Source organism: Cervus canadensis, chromosome 1, assembly GCF_019320065.1.
Source record: "Cervus canadensis isolate Bull #8, Minnesota chromosome 1, ASM1932006v1, whole genome shotgun sequence".
In the NCBI taxonomy this organism is placed as follows: domain Eukaryota; kingdom Metazoa; phylum Chordata; class Mammalia; order Artiodactyla; family Cervidae; genus Cervus; species Cervus canadensis.
This window is the reverse complement of record NC_057386.1, coordinates 58,146,557-58,163,478: the sequence shown is the minus strand read 5'-3', so window position 1 is coordinate 58,163,478 and position 16,922 is coordinate 58,146,557. Positions and strand designations below refer to the sequence as shown.

The following is a 16,922-nucleotide window of genomic DNA, read 5'->3' as shown; positions in this document are numbered from 1 at the left end:
AAAAAAAAAAAGATATTGGGAAATTCTTAAAAGCAACAAGGGATAAGAAGCAAGATGCATATAGAGGAATATCCATAATGTTATTAGCTGAATTTTCAACAGAAAACCTATAGGCCAGAAGGGACTAACATGATATATCTAGAGGGATGAAAGCAAACACAAGAAACACAAACAAACACATGAAAACAAACAAAAACGTCCTAAAATATACAATGAAGAATATGTTACTCAGCAAGGCTATCATTTGAATTTGAAGGAGAGATCAAGAATTTTACAGAAAATTAAAGCTGCAAAATTTCATTGCCATGCAACCAGCTTTACAAAAAAAAAAAAAAGACATTTATAACTGGAAAAGAAAAGGTCACAAGTAGAAACACAAATTTTTGAAAGGAAAATCCCATTCATAAAAGCAAATATACAGTAAGGGTAGCATATCAACCACTTATAAGGTTATTAGGAAGATTAAAAGTCAAAAGTAGTAAAGATAATCAATGTCTATAATAATTAGGTAAGGGATACAGAAAACAAAATTGCAAAATATGTCAAAAGAGTAAACATATGGGAAGAGGTAAAATCCAAGATTTTTAAAATGTATATGAACTTAAGAGATAAGAAAAATTAAAAAAAAAATCATTATCTATCTATCTAACTACCATCTATCTATTTTTAATGGACTGCAGCATGCCAGGTTTTGCTATCCATCACCAAATTTGAGAACTTACTCAAACTCATGTCCATTGAGTCCGTGATGCCATCCCCTTCTCGTCCTGCCTTCAATCTTTCCCAGTTTCAGGGTCTTTTCAAATGAGTCAGTTCTTCATATCAGGTGGTCAAAGTATTGGAGTTTCAGCTTCAACATCAGTCCTTACAATGAATATTAAGGACTGGTTTCCTTTAGGATAGACTGGTTGGATCTCTTTGCAGTCCAAGGGACTCTCAACAGTCTTCTCCAACACCACAGTTCAAAAGCATCAATTCTTTGGTGCTCAGCTTTCTCTATAGTCCAACTCTCACATCCATACATGACTACTGGGAAAACCATAGCTTTGACTAGATGGATATTTGTTGGCAAAGCGATGTCTCTGCTTTTTATTATGCTATCTAGATTGATCATAGCTTTCCTTCCAAGGAGAATGCATCTTTTAATTATATGGCTGCAGTCACCATCTGCAGTGATTTTGGAGCCCCCCAAAATAAAGTCTCTCACTGTTTCAATTATTTCCTGATCTATTTGCCATGAAGAGATTGGACCAGTTGCCATGATCTTGGTTTTCTGAATGTTGAGCTTTAAATCAACTTTTTCACTCTCCTCTTTCACTTTCTTTTCTTTTCTTTTTTTTTTTTAATCGACGAAAGAGGGTTTATTTACCTAATTATATATCTGCCTTGGTCCAAAAAATACTAAAGGTGGCTTTAAAAGGGATCACAGTAACTTTGTGCAATACAGTCAAGGTCTTAAATATATTACTCTCCCCAAAAGCTAGCTGCTTCCAAACTTGATTTAATATTTCGCATGTTTTCTCGCCATTGCTTGGTGAATATATTCACTTCTCCCTTCTGTAACCATCGTCTCACAGCTGATTTTTGTTGTTTTGTCAACTGACGTTTCACCTTCTGTTTCACCAATTCCGGAGGAATTGAACAGCTTAAAACACTGCCCACAGAAGTGACACTCAGAGTTCTTGTTCTATGTCGATTAGTATCTTCCATATTTTCTTCATCTCTGAAAGGCCTGAATTCTTTGTTCAACGATGACAAGGCAATCAGATGAGGGCACTCATCTTCAGCCTCCTCAGGGCCCACGAGGATTCCACCTTGATCTGTCTCACCATCTTGCCTGCCATCATGTTCACGTCTGTTGTTCTTCCCAGAATACTCAGTTACAGAACTGTTTTCAACAACCTGCCCTTCTATTTCTTCTAAAGCTTGACTGAATTCAGTCATTTCGAAATTGTGTGCATCATCATTGTCCTCTGACAAACTACCTTCCTTTATTTGCTCAAGGTTTTCGAATGATCCGCAACAGCAGTCAACTGATTCACCTACAGAGTTCCATCCACTTTCATTTTCTGATCTACAATCCTTGACTCCTTCTGACATCTCTTCATCAGAATGTGAGAATTGAGGTCTCTCCTCTGTTTCAATATTTTTATCAGCTGGACCTGCTGGATGAAGTAGTTCATCATCTGTCTACATCTCCTTTGTGTAGCCACTGGCAGAAACCTCTACGTTAAGAGTCCTCCCTCCTTATATCACTAAAGGTTGGGAAAAGCTCACTTTCATAGCTGAAACGTTTCATGAAGAAATCTCTAATGCATTTCACATCTCTGTCAAAATACCATTCAGCATTGGGATGAGAAGTTGAAACCATTTGTGGAAAATCGATCATGGTAATGTGGTCATCTTTATCCAAAATTAGATTGAATTCATTGAAATCTCCATGAATCAGTCCATGATTTGCAAGTTTAACAATTAGTTCCATAGCTTCATCATATACTGATGCAGGATCTTCAACATGGTGTATTTGACATAGAGGATAGCCATTTATGAGTTCCATGACCACTGCATGGCGATTATAATCAATTGGCTCTGGAACTGGAAATTTCCTTTCATACAATGCCTTCATATAAGCAAATTCTTTCATGGCAGAGAGACGAGATAAATAAAGCCAAGATATGTTGTGCCTGTGTTTATGGTAATTACGCTTGTTTTTCAGATTTTGAAAGGAGGTTCTTCCCAGTCTGTGAAGCTTTAATGCAAACTGCTGCCCTTCTTCATTTGCAACAATGTAAATATCAGATTCTTTGCCAACACCCATCTGGTTTCCAACAGACTCAACCATCTGTCTAGAAGACAATGTTTTCAAAGCTAGGTAATCATAGCCTGCATTTGTCAACCGATAGCCCTGGACACTTGGTTCGCTCCCAAGATATGAGTTTATGTTTTACTAGTTCTCTTAAGACTTAATTACAACCGCCATGTTTAAGGCTGGCTATAGAAGCAACCAAACTGCAGGGAACAATTTCATGGTTCTTCATGCCCATTTCAACCGCTGTCAGGACCCTGAAGTCATCCCGGCTCATGTAGCAACTTGGCCACATTCACCTTCCCCATGGTGGACCGGAACTCAGGCAAACCCGGACTAAGCTCTTTAGTTTTTCTTTGCTTTCTGCCTAAGACCATCTGCATATCTGAGATTATTGATATTTTAATGTCATCTGCATATTTGAGGTTATTGATATTTCTCCTGGCAATCTTGATTCCACATTGTGCTTCATCCAGCCTGGCATTTCTCATGATGTACTCTGCATAGAAGTTAAATAAGCAGGGTGACAATATGCAGCCTTGACATACTCCTTCCCTGATTTGGAGCTAACCTGTTGTTCCATGTCCAGTTCTAACTATTGCTTCTTGACCTGCATACAGATTTCTCAGGAGGCAGGTCAGGTGGTCAGGTAATCCCATCTCTTTCAGAATTTTCCACAGTTTATTGTGATCCACACAGTCAAATGTTTTGGCATAGTCAATAAAGCAGAAGTGGATATTTTTCTGGAACTTTCTTGCTTTTTTGATGATAGAGCAGATGTTGGCAATTTAACCTCTGGCTCCTCTGCCTTTTCTAAAACCAACTTGAACATCTGGAAGTTCATGGTTCACGTATTGTTGAAATTTGGCTTGGAGAATTTTGAGCATTACTTTACTAGTGTGTGAGATGAATGCAATTGTGCAGTAGTTTGAGCATTCTTTGGCATTGTCTTTTTTTGGGATTGGAATGAAAACTGACATTTTCCAGTCCTGTGGCCACTGCTGAGTTTTCCAAATTTGCTGGCATACTGAGTGCAGCACTTTCACAGCATCACCTTTTAACATTTGAAATACCTCAACTGGAATTCAATCACCTGCTCTAGCTTTGTTCGTAGTGATACTTCTTAAGGCCCGCTTGACTTTGCATTCCAGGATGTCTGGCTCTAGGTGAGTGATCACACCATCGTGATTATCTGTGTTATGAAGATCTTCTTTGCATAGTTCTTCTGTGTATTCTTGCCACCTCTTCTTAATATCTTCTGCTTTTGTTAGGTCCATAACATTTCTGTCATTAATTGTTCCCATCTTTGTATGAAATATTTCCTTTGTATTTGTAACTTTCTTGAATAGATTTATCATCTTTCCCATTCTGTTGTTTTCCTCTATTTCTTTTCATTGATCACTGAAGACTGCGTTCTTATCTCTCCTTGCTATTCTTTGGAAATCTGCATTCAAATGGGTATATCTTCCCCTTTCTCCTTTGCTTTTTGCTTCTCTTCTTTCCTCAGCTACTGCTAAGACCTCCTCAGACAACCATATTGCCATTTTGCATTTCTTTTTCTTGGCAATGGTCTTGATCCCTGTCTCCTGTACAATGTCACAAACCTCTGTTCTTAGTTCTTCAGGCACTCTCTATCAAATCTAATCCCTTGAATCTATTTGTCACTTCCACTGTATAATCATAAGGGATTTGATTTAGGTTATTCCTGAATGGCCTAGTGGTTTTCCCTACTTACTTCAATTTAAATTTGAATTTGGCAATAAGCAGTTCATGATCTGAGGCACAGTCAGCTCCCGATTTTGTTCTTGATGACTGTATAGAGCTTCTCCATCACTGGCTGCAAAAAAAAAAATATAATCAATCTGGCTTCTCTATTGATCATCTGGTAATGTCCTTGTGTAGTGTCTTCTTTTGTGTTGTTCGAAAAATGTGTTTTCTATGACCAGCACATTCTCTTGGCTTTCCTGCCCCTCAGCATCTCCCAGAGCTTGCTCAAACTCATGTCCGTTACGTCAGTGATGCCATCCAGCCATCTCATCCTCTGCTGTCCACTTTTCCTCCTGCCTTTAATCTTTCCCAGCATCAGGTCTTTTCTAATGAGTCAGCTCTTCCCATCAGGTGGCCAAAGTACTGGAGCTTCAGCTTCAGCTTCAGTTCTTCCAATGTATATTCAGGATTGATTTCCTTTAGAATTGACTGGTTTTATCTCCTTGCAGTCCAAAGGACTCCCAAGGGTCTCTCCCACACCAAGGTTCATAAACATCAGTTCTTCAGTGCTCAGCCTTCTTACTGGTTCAACTCTCAAATCTACACACGACTACTGGAAAAACCATAGCTTTGACTATATGAAACTTTGTTGGCAATGTGTCTGCTTTTTAATATGCTCTTTAGGTCGATCATAGTTTTTCTTCCAAGGAACAAGTATCTTTTAATTTCATGACTGCAGCAACCATCTGCCGTGATTTTGGAGCCCAAGAAAATAAAGTTTGTCACTGTTTCCATTCTTTCCCCATCTACTTGCCTTGAAGTGATGGGATTGGATGCCCTGGTCCTAGTTTTTTGAATTCTGAATTTTAATCCAGCTTTTTCACTCTCCTCTTTTACTTTCATCAAGCAGCTTTTTAGTTCCTCTTTTCTTTCTGCCATAAGTGTGGTCTCATCTTCACTTCTGAGGTTATTGATATTTTTCCTGGCAATCTTGATTCTAGCTTGTGCTTCAACCAGCCTGGCATTTGCCATGGTGTACTCTGTATAGAGGTGTATCAGGGTATCAATATACAGCCTTGACATACTTCTTTCCCAATTTGGAACCAGTTTATTGTTCCATGTCCAGTTCTAAGTGTTGCTTCTTGACCTGCATACACATTTTTACATGAGGCTTGTAAGGTAGTCTGATAATCCCATCTCTTGAAGAATTTTCCATGGTTTATTTTGTGATCCACATAGTCAAAGTCTTTAGCATTGTCAATGAAGCAAAAGTAGATATTTTTCTGGAATTCTTTTGCTTTTTCTTTGATCCAATGGATGTTGACAATTTGATCTCTGCTTCCTCTGGCTTGTCTAAATCAAGCATGAATATCTGGAAGTTCTTGATTCATGTACTGTTGAAGTCTAGCTTGGAGAATTTTGAGCATTATTTTAGTTGCATGTGAAATGAGCAGAACTGGGCAATAGTTTGAACATTCTTTGGCAGTGCCTTTCTTTGGGATTGGAATGAAAAGTGACCTTTTCCAGTCCTATGGCCTGTGCTGAGTTTTCCAAATTTTCTTTATAATCCTAAGGACTGTAGTCCGCCAAGCTCCTCTGTCCGTGGGGATTCTCTAGGCAAGAATACTGGAGTGGGTTGTCATGTTCTCCTACAGGGAGTGTTCCCAGACCAGAGATTGAAACCAGGTCTCCCACATTACAGGCAGATTCTTCACTGTCTGAGTCACCAGGGAAGCCCATCTATTTATTTAATCTGTATCTATATTTAAACCTCATGGTAAAAACAACCCAAAGTTTATAATAGATGCACATGCTAAAAAGAGAAAGGAATTCAAACATAAAACTAAAGATAGTCATCAATGAAAAAGGCAGGTAATTTCTTATGCTCCAAACCAATGGTTAGGTCTCCATGCTCTCACTGCTGGGGGCCAGGTTCTGTCCCTGCTTGGGGAACTAAGATCTCACTGTTACATGGTGCAACCAAAACTTAAAAATCACAAGGGGGAGAGAACTACAAAAGGAGAAAGACAAAAAAGCAACTACTAAAACAACCAGAAAACAATGAACAAAATGGAAATTAGTACATAGCTATAAATATTTAATGTAGAATCTAAATTCTCCAATCAAAAGACAATAGAGTGGTTGAATGAGTAACTGGCCTCCAATTAAAATAAATAAATAAAATAAAAAGCAATTGTATATTAAAAAAAACAACTATATATATACTGCTTACAAGAAATTCAGATTTAAAGAAACATACAGATTGAAAACAAGGGAATGGAAAAATGATATTAAATGTAAATGGAAAAGAAAAAAGTGAGAGCAAAAAGAGAAAAAAAACGGGAGGGTAAAAATACTTATGTCAGTCAAGATAGAACTAAAACAAATTGTAACAAGAGACAAAGAGGGACATTGAACAATGATCGAAATATCAATTAAAAAATATATAATGGCTGTAAATATATATACACTCATCATAGGAGCACCTAAGTGCATAAAGCAAATATTAAAATAAAAGAACATAAAGTGAGAAATTAACAAAAGCAATATGCAAAAAACAATCCAAATGACCCAATTTAAATAATGAGAAGAGGATCTGAATAAACATTTCTTTTCCCCAGAATAGACCTGCAGATACCCAATAAGCAAATGAAAAGATGATCAACATCACTTATTATCAAGGAAATGGAAACAAAAATCACATTGAAGATATCACCTCACACCTGTCAGAATGACTATTATTAAAAACTCAACAAATAATAGGCTTTGGTGAGGATGCGAAGAAAAGGGAATTCTCATGCACTGTTGGTAAGAATTTAAATTGGTGCAGTCACTTTGCAAAACAGTATGGAGAGTTCTCAAAAAATCAAAAAAAAGAACTACCATATGATACAACAGTTTCATTGTTGGGTATTTATACAAAGAAAATTAAAACACTAATTTAAAAAAATACATGCACTTCTATGTTCATTGCAGCTTTATTTGCCATGTAAAGATTTGGAAGTAATCTAAGTAGCCACAAGAGATAAATGGAAAAATAAGATGAAATATGTTAAATACAATGGGAATATTAAAACAGGATGAAATATTGTCATTTGCAACAATATTGATGGACCTAGAGGGTAATATGCTAAGTGAAACAGGTCAGATAAAGACATAGTGATCATACCTTATGATTTCTTATATGTGGAATCTAAAAAACAAGACAAATGAACAAACACAGTTAAACAGAAATATAGTCATCAATACAGAGAACAAACGAGTGGTGCCAGAGGGAGATGAGAGAAAAACATGAAGGAGATTAAGAGATACAAACTTTCACTCTCAAATAATTAACTTATGGGCATGATATGTACTGTGTGGGGAATGTAGTTTTAAAGTATTTTTTATTTGATGACAGAAGATAAGTAGATTTATTGTGGTGACCATTTTGAAATGTATAGAAATATCATATCATTATGCTGTGTGCCAGGAACTAAACTACTGTCACAGGTCAATTGTGCTTAAAAAGCAAACTCATAGCAAAAGATAGTAGTTTTGTGATTGCCAGAGGTGGGGTGAGGGGTGAAGGTGAATTGACTGGAAGTAGTTAAAAGATACAAACTTCCTATCACAACATAAATAAGTACTAGGGATGTAATGTGCAGCATAATAAATGTAATTAGCACTGCTCTATGTTATATATGAACATTGTTAAGACAGTAAATCCTACAAGTTCCCATCACAAAAAATATATTTTTATTTCTAATTAAATTATTTTCATGTTACCCCATCACTTAATTTTTTAATTTTTAAAATTAAAATTGTTTTTATTTATTTTATTGAAGTATGGTTGATTTATAATATTATACAGCAAACATAGTGACTCTGTTTTTGCAGATTATATTCCATTATAGATTATTACATATAATTATTATACCTGTGTTACACAGTATATTCTAGTTGCTTGTCTATTTTGTATATAGTGGCTTGTTTCTGTTACTCTCATATGCCTAATTTGTCCCTATCTGCTTCTCTCTCCTCTTTGGTAATTACAATTATTTTTTTTTCCATAGCTGTGAGTTTGTTTCTGTTTTGTACACACATTCATTTGTATTAATTTTTAGATTCAACATAGAGATATGTAGTATTCATCTTTTACTTCACTAAGGATGATATTCTCTAGGTCTATGCAGGTTGCTTCAAATGGTAGTATTTCCTTCTTTTGGTGGCTGAGTAATATTTTTACAGTATATACTGTACAGTATATATATATATATATATATATATATATATATATATATATATATATATATGTTATGTACATATATTTTGTATGTTATATATGTGTATATTGGGCTTCCCAGGTGGTGTTACTGGTAAAGAACCTACTTGCCAATGTAGGAGATGTAAGAAAGAGATGCAGGTTCCATACTTAGGTTGTGAAGATCCCCTGGAGAAGGGCAAGGCAACCTACTCCAGTATTCTTGCCTGGAGAATTCCATGGACAGAGGAGCCTGGTGGGCTACAGTCCATGGGATTGCAAAGAAACAGACACAACTGAAGCAACTTAGCACACATGCATATATATATATATAAAATATTCTTAATCTAATCATCTGTTGATGGGCATTTGGGTTGCTTCCATGTCTTGGCTACTGTAAATAGTGCTTTTGTGAACACTGGGGTGCATGTATCTTTTCAATTTAGTGTTTTCACTTTTTTCTAGGTATATACCACGGAGTGGAATGCAGGATCATATGGCAGTTCTATATTTAGTTTTTAAAGGAGACTCCATACTGTTTTCCATAATGGTTGCATCAGTTTGCATTCCCATTGACAGTACAGAGTGTACAAGTGTCCTCTTTTCTCGACATTTTCTCTAACATTTGTTCTTTATAGACTTTCTGATGATAACAATTATGACAGATGTGAGGTGATACCTCATTATGATTTTGATTTGCATTTTCTTTATAAGCAGTGATGTTAATCATCTTTTCATGTGTCTTTAGCCACCCGTATGTCTTCTTTGAGAAAGTGTTCATTCAAGTCTTTTGCCCATATTTATGAATTGCTATTGAGTTGTATGAGCTGCTTGTGTATTTGGAATATTAACTTCTTATCAGTGGCATCACTTGCAAATATTTTCTCCCATGATGAAAAAGCAGGTTGCTTTTTTCATTATGTCCATGATTTCCTTTGTTATCCAAAAGCTTTCAAATTTAATTAGGTCCCATTTTTTAAAATTTTATTACTTCTGCATTAGAAGATTGAATGGAAATGTGTCCCATGCTATTTGATTGGAAGAATTAATATTATTAAAACAACTGTGTTCCCCAAATCAATTTTCATATTTAATGGAATCTATAGCAAAATACCTAGGACATTTTCCACAGAACTAAAACTAATAATTCTAAATTTTAATGAAACCACAAAAGACCCTGAATTTCAAGGCAATTCTGAGAAGAAAGGAACAAAGCTAGAGGTATGACTCTCCTGGACTTCAGACTATACTACAAAGCTGCAGTAATTCAACAGCATGGTATTGACACAAAACAGAAGTGTATATTGATGAAACAGCAAAAAAAGTCCAGCAATAAAGTCCCCCACGTAGGATCAATTAGTTTATTACAAAGGAAGAATGCAATGGAGAAAAGAAAGTTTCTTCAACAAGTGGTACTGAGGGTACTAGATAATCACATATAAAATGAGATTTGAACATATCCACACACTATATTATATACACAAATAAATTCCAAATGTTTTAAAGACCTAAATGTAAGACCTGAGGTTATAAAATTCTTAGAAGAGAACATAGGTGGAACACTCTGTGACACAACTTGTAGCAAAATATATTTTAAAGTTAAATTTTTTATCTATAAAAGATGAGGGATGTTCACTAAACTTATTGTGATAATCATTCATGATGTATGTAAGTCAAATTATTACATTGTATATCTTAAATAGTATTATATATCAACTATATTTCAATAGAACTGGAAGAAAATAAAACAAAAACCTGAAAACAAGTGTTGAGGGGTGTCATCAACATTCACTCTGCTATGGTACTAACTTTTTAACCTAAGAAATAAACTGGAAAATATAGGCCATGAAAAACAAGAAAATAAACCATAAAGAAAAATATAATCAAAATTAAAGTCTAGGAAACAGAAAATGAAACCTAGGAGGTAGGAAAAAGGAGTTCAGCTGTCTTCTGCATCTACTCTGTAGGCCTGGAGAACAATTTTTACTGAATGCAAGTTTGTGTGCCTGACACACAGTGAGGCCAAACAAACCAACACATTGGAATCTAAAACAGAGAAAGGTTTATTTCAGGACCATGCAAGGAGAACAAGTGGCTCATGCACCTCCGAATCTCTGAACTTTCCGAAGAATTTCAGTAAAGCGTGTGTAAAGGCAAGATGAGGAAGGAGAGTTCCAGAGTACGTGATTATTTAGAAGTAACTATCAACACAAGGCTTGCAGGACCTCAGTTCCCCAAACAGGGATTGAACCCGGACCTACACAGTGAGAGCCCACAGTCCTAACCACTGGAGCACCAGAAAATTCCCAAGGCACTAAGAGACGATTTGTTAGTTTTCATCAAAGAGACAATGGACTTTCAAAGCACTACTTTGGCTCTTGTTTTGGAAAATGACTTGGAGGAGACAAAGAGAATGTAGGGGTGATGGTTATGAAGATAATTCAGTAGTTAAGACAGAAGAATGCAATGAAAGGAAAAGCCACTCAATGTGAACATGTAGAGCCACATCTAAAACAAAGATGCAGGATTCAAAATGCAGTTCTAGTTTTAGCTTTAGCATGAACAAAATAAAAATACTACTGCTATTGGAAAGTTTTATTAAAAGGTGTGATTACTTTCAGTGGAAACACTCCAAAACAATTCTGTTCATCGATGCCTTTTATTATCTTGAATTCCTGGGCACCCTTATAATAGGTCTTCAGTTCAGTTCAATTCAGTCGTTTAGTTGTGTCCGACTCTTTGTGACACCATGGACTACAGCATGCCAGGCTTCCCTGTCCATCATCAACTCCCAGAGCTTGCTCAAACTCATGTCCATTGAGTCAGTAATCTCATCCTCTGTCATCCCTTTCTCCTGCCATCAAGCTTTCCCAGCATCAGAGTATTTTCCAATGAGTCAGTTCTTCACATCAAGTGGCCAAAGTATTGGAGCTTCAGCATCAGTCCTTCTGAATATTCAGGACTGATTTCCTTTAGGATTGACTGGTTGGGTCTCCTTGCTGCCCAAGGGACTCCCAACAGTCTTCCCCAACACCACAGTTCAAAAGTATCAATTCTTCAGTGCTCATCTTTCTTAATGGTCCAACTCTTACATCTGTACATGACTACCAGAAAAAAAACAAAACAAAAACATAGCTTTGACTATGCAGAACTTTGTCAGCCAAGTAATGTCTCTGCTTTGTAATATGCTCTCTAGGTTTGCTATAGCTCTTCTTCCAAGGAGCAATTGTTTTTAATTGCATGACTGTGGTCACCATCTGCAGGGATTTTGGAGCCCAGGAAAATAAAGTCTGTCACTGTTTCCATTGATTCCCCATCTATTTGCATGAAGTGATTGGGCTGGATGCCACGATCTTCATTTTGTAATGCTGAATTTTAATAATCTTTTTCACTCTCCTCTTTCATCTTCATCAAGAGACTCTTTAGTTCCTCTTCACTTTCTGCCATAAGGGTGGTGTCATCTGTATACCTGAGGTTGGTATTTATCCCAGTAATCTTGATTCCAGCTTGTGCTTCATCCAGTCTGGCATTTCACATGGTGTACCCTGCATAGAAGTTAAATAAGCAGGGTGACAATGTACTCCTTTCCCAATTTGGAACCAGTCCATTGTTCCAAAAGTTTTTTCAGAATTTTTCTGGAATTCTTGAATGCCTTGGGCTCATTATTTTTCTTCTGTATGTTTGTTTCCTCCCCTTAAACTAGACTGTAGCCTCTTTGAGGTCAGAAAAGTCCTCTGCTACTTTCCAGTGACTATTAACACTTTCCACAGTGTCTAGCATATGCAAGGAAATCTATAAGTGCTTATATAATACAAATGAATTGAACTTGAATTCAATGCATCTATTTCATGATTACAAAGAAAGCTGAGTGCTGAAGAATTGATGCTTTTGAACTGTGGTGTTAGAGAAGACTGTTGAGCATTCCTTGGATCACAAGGAGATCCAACCAGTCCATCCTAAAGGAAATCAGTCCTGAATGTTCACTGGAAGGACTGATGTTGAAGCTAAAACTCCAATACTGTGACCACTTGATGCAAAGAGCTGACTCATTGGAAAAGACGCTGATACTGGGAAAGTTTGAAGGTGAGAAGAGAAGGGGACAACTGAAGATGAGATGGTTGGGTGGCATCACCGGCTCAATGGACATGAGTTTGAGTCAACTCCAAGAGTTGGTGATGGACAGGGAGGCCTGGCATGCTGAAGTGCATGGGCTCGCAAACAAAGAGTCGGACATGACTGAACGACTGAACTGAACTGAGCAGATTTCATGATTACACATTATTAGATTCTTCTCAGAGCAAGTTCTCTTCACCACAGTTAACACTCAGTGGACTAACTGAGAATTGGAATTTAAAATCTTAAAGAATGTCTTTTGATTTGGACTGATATCTCATCTACAATTTCTATTAAATTTAAATGAGTAAATCACCATTCATTATAGTCCAGGTAATGAGTATGTTTAAATTGAAAGAGTGTTTTCGATCTGAGTGATAATGCAATCAGAATGCAGCTGTTATGTTCAAATAAGTTATGAGAACTGGTGGTGGTGTAGATAATGTGCGTGTGTTAGTTACTCAGCTGTCTCTGACTCTTCATGATGCCAAGGACTGTAGCCCACAGGCTCCTTTTTCCATGGAATTCTCCAGACAAGAATACTGGAGTGGGTAGCTATTTCCTTCTCCAGAGGATCTTTCCCATCCAGCAATTGAACCAGAGTCTCTAGCATTGCGGACAGATTTTTTTTTAACCATCTGAGCCACCAGGGAAGCCCTGTAGATAGCATCCCAGGAACTTTAAAGATGAGGGGCTTTAGCCTTACGGAGTGTAAGTAGATTACTTAAATTGACAATTATTTGATAATAAAGCTGTATTTAGAACACTGATCAACTGCTCTTATGCTGACCCTTCATGTTATATTGCACAGCTTCCTCAGAGAGAACATTGCTAAGAAAAATGATAAATCACATTTTTTCTGTTTCTAGTCATTGTCATTTTCTCCTATCAGTGATCACCTCCTGACGAAAAGGGAGCAGAACAGCCCAATGCGCAAGAATTTTCCAATTTGCCAACAAATTGTTCTCATGATTTTGGGGAAAGAGTAACCTTAAAATGATGAATGTTTGTCCTAATAACAGCTCCTTCAGCACAGACATTATTCATAGTATGTAAAAAGGTCATCCATTTTAGTGCAAATGAAAATTGAAATGGAGAGTGCATCATGCCTTTTTTTCTAATAAATGATGCTGGGTCAGGTGCAGTGTGGTTGGTGTAGTTTGACAGCCTCTGTCCAGATGCTTATGTCCTTGTGACCTTCACTTTCTTCCCACTGATGATCACAGGGGCACATGATCAGAAAGGAAGCTAGCTTTCTAATATTTATATAATAATCTCTGCAGCCTTTTCACAGGGTATTCAAGGATTCTCATGATCTGTATCAAGCTACCACTTTTACTTGTCTTCTATCATTTTCAGTTCCAATATCAACCTGCTAATCACTTGAGATTATTATTATTTATATATCACTCTTTCAATCTCTTCTATACTCTGTTTTCCCTGCCTTTTAAGCTCTTTCCATCTTTTCTTTCTTTCTTTCTTTTTTTTTGAAAACTGAGTAATTCTTTTCTTTCAAAGTCCAGCTCAGTGTTCCCACTGGGTTCATCTTCATCTCTTTCCTTCCTTAAGTTGCATCATCAGGACACCCTCAATAACTTCAAAATTTATTAAAGTTGTTCATATTAATTGTATAGTAGTCAGGTGTATGTCTGTCCTCTTATCTATAGGTTGTACTTCCTGGAAGCAGAGACCTTATGTATAATTGCAGAACTAGTGCCCAGCACAGTGCTTAGAAAATAGCAGAAAAGTAAATATTTCCCTAAAGAATGAAAGTTGTGATGAGTGGTTGGTGAAAGACAGCATCACACTTACTAATATGTCTTTAAGGAGCCTTTCTCAACTATAGATATAACCTCAGCCACAATCAGTATCAGTGATCAAGAAGTGGGACCTTCCATTTTAGCAAAATCACAACTGCCAAGATTTATGCATGTTTGTGAGAGAATTAAACTTAGGGCCCTTTAAGGAGGAGTGAACATTCTCACTCTTGTTTTCTTTAAGCTTTGTGCAATAATATATCTTGCCCGATAATTGGCCTTTCCTTAGGTCCTTAACTAATGAATACATAGCACAATGTCTTACTCATGGAAATGCTTTTCTTAGACTCTATGTTAATAAACAAAATTGTAAGAAATCTTGCCTGTTTCTCAAGACTTGTACCCCTGACTACACATCAACAGTATACCTCACCCAGAGACATTGCCCAGAACCTGTTCTCCTTGGCTAATCTTGTGCCAAAGTTATCTCAGGATGTATGCCTTGGGAAAGGGTCTGGTGGAACTCTTACAAACTTGAGGTATTCTTTTTATTTATTCTCAGCAGCCAGTTGAGAAGTTTATAATGGCTCTATTAAACTAGTGAGGTGGGTACACTCCTACTCCCTTCTGATGTCTATGTCAGAAGCTTTTTCTGTCACCTTCACTTTAAATAAAAGTCTACACAAAGCTCCAAGTGACTGAGACCTGTCTTTGGTCCTGGAGTTAAATCTCCTTCTCAGACCACGAATTCATTGGCACTGTTCCCTGTATGTATAAGCTATCATCTGTATCACCAAGCAATAATTTTCCTGAAGTAATATTTTGTTCAGTTGAAAAAGGACAGGGGTTCTGGCTGCAGCAGACCTGAAAGGTGCAATGTGCAGCAAGAGTCCTCTTGAAGGAGGACTCTTCCATAGAGTCACTGAGAAGACAACCCACAAACAGGAATAATTATACCAAAGAAATTCTCATACTGTTGAAAAAGCTCTAGGGCCACAGAAGTTATCCTAACCTGGGGATCTGGTAAAGGGACAGAGAATCCCCAAGGAATTTGACATTGAAGGCCAGTGGGACTTAATTACAGAATTCTGCAGGACTGGGGAAACACTCTTCCTCAGTGATATCTAAGGGATGGCAGTGTTTAATCTGTTATGTTTAAAAGAAATGGTGACACTACCAAGAAAGCAAGTATCAATAGAACAATAGGACAAAGTCTGCAAACCACTGTCACAACCACAAATGTCACAACCATCTGTCACAACCCCTCATTTTATATTTGAGCAAACTCAAGCCAATGAAATAGACTAGGGATTGCCAGAAATCATTCTGCCAGGGAGATAAATGAAGACATATCAGCTACTTAGCACAGAATTGGGACATGTTGGTCTAACAGTCAAAATACATGTACAATGAATGAGTAGAAACTCAAATGAGAATTTTACTCTCTCCTACCTATATTAGATATTTTCCCCAAAACCCCTCTCCTCTCCACTCAAAATAATCTAATAATTTTGCATAAAATTAACTTTGTTTACAAAGCAATTTGTATAATATATATTCAAATATTTTATCATATAAATAAAGAAAAGTGATGTGTGTCATTGATATATCAGAAAGGGAGAAATTGGCATTCAGATCTGGAATTAGGGTAGAGAAATAATAAACTAGAGGAACAATTTTTGTAAGACAATTAAAGATGAGCAATGAAATATGGTTAAATCAGCTCTCTACAAAAAGAAGTACATAAACATAAGAATAAATTATACTTGCATCCAGGTTTAGGTGTCAGAGTTGAGTTCTAACCCTGGCACTGCCATTCACTTGCAATGGACTTTGAGCAAGTCACTTCACTTCTTGTTCCTCCCTACCTGCAAAATGAGACATGTAAAAAGATATTTTGATGGTATCTCCAAAATCTAGCATTCTCTTATTGTAGTAAAAAATAGTATATATCTGCTTCCACTTCACACTTCTTGGTATGCCAAAAGCAGAGATGAAAAATTGTAATAGCAAGCCTATGTTACATTTATTCACCCTCAAATCTTCTAATGTCACTCCTATTTAAGTACTTGACTTTGTTGGTGGCACATTGGTTCCTTAGAGGATGCTGAATTTTGTTCATGATCCTGACCATAATGGCAGTAGCAGTAATAAAATGTGTTGATGAAATGGTCCTATGAAAAATATTTTTCTACATTTGCTTTGGTCCTCATATGGTTACAGGCTTCCCTGGTAGCTCAGCAGGTAAAGAATCCACCTGCAATGCAGGAGACCCCGGTTTGATTCCTGGATTGGG

At 36.8% G+C, this 16,922-nt stretch overlaps 1 pseudogene; it reads right to left on the bottom strand.

Annotated features, from left to right (window-relative positions):
• Positions 1–1,345: 1,345 nt before the first annotated feature.
• LOC122451509 lies at positions 1,346–3,114 on the bottom strand (annotated as a pseudogene).
• Positions 3,115–16,922: the final 13,808 nt, after the last annotated feature.